Raw genomic sequence first — 4,788 nt, 5'->3', positions numbered from 1 at the left:
AATATTAATATTAAGAATAATAAAAAATTTTTCACTGTCCCGTTCATACCTAAAATTTCTTATAAAATTAAGAGTTTTATCAAACAAGTACCTCTAGTACATATGGCTTATAGAGGCATTAACAAACTTAGTAATTACATTAAGGCCCAAAAAGATAAAATACCGTGGACTTCGCAATCTAATGTTGTTTATAAGATTGATTGTAGGGATTGTGAAGCATCTTATGTAGAACAAACTAGTAGATGTCTAAAAACTCGTATTAGTGAACATAAAAATATTAATAGAAATACCACGCAGTTATCTGTTATTACGCAACATAGATTAAATGAGACTCATGAATTTGATTGGAATAACGTACAGATACTGGATAGAGAAAAAATTTGGCACAAAAGATTGTTATCTGAAATGATATACATAAAAAAAAATCGGGTCTTAATTTACAAAATGATACAATGTCTCTCAATGATTTATATATGGATTTATTTTCGGGGAAGTAATGCTTTCATTCCTTATATTTATTATGTTTTTTGTTTATAACACTGACTTTGTAAGTACATGTTTTGTTGGCTTGCTGTTTATCGAGAGTTGCCAGTTGAATTTTATCTGCTGAACTGAGAAAATGTTTAGTTCTTCTTGGTGTTGCACGTAAGTTACTAAGATGATCTTTATTAAAGACAGAGTTTACTCATTTTGATTGACATCGTTACAGTGAACTCAGCAGTCCAGTGAAACATGTACCAAATGAATAACCATGCATTTCTGTCAATCTTGTAAGTTTTTAAAAAAATTTTTGTACTATTTTTTGATATATTACTCAAGTAAAAAGTTAAATATGTTTATATAATATAGCAAATTTACCAATTTGACGACCAGGATGCAATAGGACTTGACTATAATGTTATATTTGAGATAGGGACAATTAATGAGGGTGTTAATGTATTAGGACCTCAACCAAAGGTCGAAACGTATACTTGTGTACTGTACTATATTGTACATCCATGTAATTTTAATTTTCACATTAAAATCTAGTGTTGGCTTATGAAGGCTTGTTGTGAGTGTTGTTTGATATAATTTATGTATTTTCTTAAAATTGAACAATGATACTTGTTAATCATTACTGTGCTAAATGTCTATTTACTTTTAAATTAAGGAAACTTTTGAGTATGAATCGAAGTTTTAAATAGTATTTTACTAGAATATTCTTAAATTTTGTATGTGAACTCGAACTTTTAGCAGTGTATGTCGTCTTTTTAAGCTTTGCTTCTTTGTAATTTAACCTTCTGCCGGCAGAGGTAGGGTCTCGCGAGACCTGCGAGTTAGAATTGTTTACTTTTTTTCAACTGTGAAAAAAATGAATAAATATATATTTGTTTCTATGATAAACATACGTTTTTATTTCACTTTCTACATATTTTAAATAATTTATTACACATTATAATAAAAAACTGCTTTTTAAATACGGAAAGATAAAGGACATATACCACGAACGCAAAATATTTTTAGCGAAGTTTATATTTAATTCCAATACACACACATATATAATTGGATTACAAATTATTAGACGTTTCGGCCTTAAATTAGGCCATTTTCAGTATATAAGAGTTAAGTATAAAAATTCTTTTCACACACAAATGTACGACTAATCTAAGCTAATTATCTCCTAACATGTCTAAATATTACGTAAGAACGCTCGTTGAATTTGTTTTTTCTTATTCTTTAATTGTTAATCAAAGAGTTTCCAATAATATCCAGAGAATTTCGCCTTTTATTCCAATTTTTTCGATAATCTAAATGTTTGTAATAAGTTGTTTATTGAACGCAAAATTTCCAGATTCTAATGATCGCAACATTTCTTGATTAATTAAAAGTTTATAATTCATGTTTCGAGTTATAACTTATAAAAATTAGTACCTGTGTTCCAATCAACTTATGAAGATTAATATCGAAAGTGGATGTCCTGTTGTAATAAAGAATTAGTTAAAATGTTCTGCCATTCTCATCATGATACATAGCTTTATATACCCAACATGACTCCAAGAGGAGGGTAAAATGGTATTACATAGGAGGAGTTATGCTAAGCAACGGAAAGTAAGTATCTAGTAATTTTTCCGTATCACTCTGGTTGTTCAGATCATTAATTTGTTATTTAATAAAAATCATTTCTGACATGATTCTTTTTTGAAAAAACGGTTCTATATCTAATACCTGAATATCATCCCAATTAATTTTATGACCACAATCGATCTAATGCTGTGATAATACAGTGAGAGAATCTTTAGATTATTTTATATTAGCTTTATGTTCTTTGATTCTCGTTTTTGCTTTTCTTTTGGTTTGACCAACGTAAGAAGAGTTGCAATCAAGACAGCGCGCTTTTGTATACCACATCACATTGTTCCATTTTTTCTAATTTATTCTTACCTAATTTTATGAATCAAAGTATTTATAGGTTTATACGATACTTTAAAATTATTTTTTTCCGCTATAGTATTAAATTTGTCAGAGATTGTACTCATAAATGGTATATATATATATTGTGAAATATTTTTTTCTATTAAAATCAATGGACTCGTTATTATTGCCAATATTATTTTCATATAAATTCTTTCTATTCGATAATTTTTTAATTCTGTTATTAATTGTAGAAAATATTGTATCAAGAAGATAATCATTCGTTAATAGAATGTTTATCATGGATTCAACGTTTTTTTTGTGGAATTCAGGATGTGAAAGAAAAAGAATTCTATCAAGAGAGAGCTGATCGATTATTACTCCTCTTTGGTGTTGAATTGAATGGTTAGATATATAACTTAAATATCTTCCTGAGTTCGTGAGTTTTTATACATGTCGAATTTGATGCAACCATCATTTAATATCACTTTAACATCAAGGAAATTTACAGAATTGTCATCCCCATGCTCAACTATGAATCTCAGTCTATCATGATAAGAATTAAATTTATCTAGTATCTCATTAATCTAATTGTTCGGAACTGCTAATAAAATATCATCCACATATCAATAGTAAATTGAAATGTTAATATTTATGTTGGAAAAAATATTTTTTTCCAAATTTTGAATAACTAAAATCGCTAAGATTGGTGACAACGGAGATCCCATGGACATACCAAAGATTTGTTTAAAAAATTTGTTATCAAATTTGAAATAAGTTGAATTAACGATCAAGGAAATGGCGTTTAAAAATTCTTTTTTAGGAATGCTTTAGGAATGATTTAGGAAACTATTTTTTTATATATAAATCCATCTTTTTTCAATACTATTTGTGACTAAGTCTGTGGGAATGTTAGTGTACATAGATATGATGTCAAAGGAGACCAATTTGTAATTAGATTCTAATGCAATACTGTTTAAATTATTAACCAATTCGAAACAATTTTTTATGTAACCAAATTCTTTTTTTATGCTTTTATCAATAATGTTTTTTAAAAAAGTTGCAAAAGAATATTGAGGACTATTTATACAACTAATAATTATTCTTAATGGATTTCCTTCTTTGTGGATCTTTGGCATCCTATAGGATGCCTTCTACGTTACTAAGATTGACTATCCATTTATTGTTAATATTATCTAATTTAAATTTCTCATCAAAATTAAGTGGACTTATATTAGTGTGATACAATGTTTCATGATTTGATGTGCTAATATCATGCATAGAAATTTTTTTTATATTTGAAAAGGAATAAATTTTTTTTTAGAAGTTAATATTAGTAGATTTCGACTATAATAAATTAATCTCTATCGGTTTTATTTTTTGTTTCTTTTGCTTTTTGAATGTTTTAAAACACTATCACTCTTGGGTCACATTTTTTGACCTTGCATCCGCCATGCATGCGAGTATCACGACGTCCGCTGTTCAAGGGTTAAAGTATTTCCGTTTAAAAGAGAGAAAGAACAAAAAGGAAAAAAGGAGAAAACCTGATACGAATAGATATGTGAAATTGACCTATTACTTCTGTCACGTGGATTATCCAATTGGAATTCACGTAAACTGTAGTCGAATAAACCGCTCGATTGTTCACGTAGATTCCACTTGGATTGTCCACGTGACAGAAACGTCGATTTCACGCACTTGTTGTTCTCATTGGCGTATTATTCGCAGGTGAACAACTTTAGTTCAATAATTCTAAGTGAATAATTCTATATTAAAATATTATATATGGTAAATATACCAAATATGAGAAGCCTCCCCCATGACCTTTACCTTGACATATGTTGTCAAGATCACGATCCTGAGTAACCTTCAATAGGTTTTAGCTGTCGCTCGTTATTCGTTCAAAAGTTATTAAGAAGAAAAGTTTAAAAAAATAACGTCTCTTTCTACTACATAAAATAAAAATTCTCTGGTTTAAAATAGATTTCCTGCTTTAAAAATAAAAATTTTCTTTGAAAACGTTACTTTCTTATATAATTTTTGTTTTTATATAATAACGCATAGGGGCGCACAATTTTCTACGCGAAGCGTAGAAATTAGTCGTTCGCTCCGTAGCAGGGGGGGGGGTGAAGTAGAACTCGCTTCGTAAGTGTAAAGTCACTAGATTTCTAAAATAGCGCAATTGATTTCAGAGATGTTATGTCAAAATGCACATACGAGGGGCACTATTTATATTTTGAGCCTAATAATAAAAAAACAGTAATTTGTCATTGAAAATGACTTTATTGTTTTTCAAAATATTCTCCTTTATGATCTATGCACTTTTTGTATTTCTTAAGCATTTGTTTGCACCAATCGACACGAGCATCTTTTTGAGATTTTGTCAGATTATGTGGG

At 28.7% G+C, this 4,788-nt stretch overlaps 1 protein-coding gene and 1 long non-coding RNA gene across 2 annotated transcripts in view; one reads left to right on the top strand and one right to left on the bottom strand.

The window, feature by feature from the left end:
- The window catches only part of LOC108728441 (fatty acid synthase), a 25,850-nt gene extending 23,879 nt beyond the window's left edge, over positions 1 to 1,971 (bottom strand). The window contains exon 1 of the mRNA XM_018456998.1: positions 1,912 to 1,971. The gene's annotated coding sequence lies outside the window, so the exon portion shown is untranslated. The remainder of the gene's footprint in view (positions 1 to 1,911) is intronic.
- Positions 574 to 931, top strand: LOC108728442 (uncharacterized). Its single transcript, XR_001936890.1, has 3 exons — positions 574 to 645; positions 710 to 770; positions 850 to 931. It is a non-coding gene; the product is annotated as an uncharacterized lncRNA (long non-coding RNA).
- Positions 1,972 to 4,788: the final 2,817 nt, after the last annotated feature.

This window comes from Mycetomoellerius zeteki, unplaced genomic scaffold (genome assembly GCF_001594055.1).
Source record: "Mycetomoellerius zeteki isolate Tzet28-1 unplaced genomic scaffold, Tzet1.0 scaffold619, whole genome shotgun sequence".
Lineage (NCBI taxonomy): Eukaryota > Metazoa > Arthropoda > Insecta > Hymenoptera > Formicidae > Mycetomoellerius > Mycetomoellerius zeteki.
This window is presented reverse-complemented; position numbering and strand designations above follow the sequence as displayed.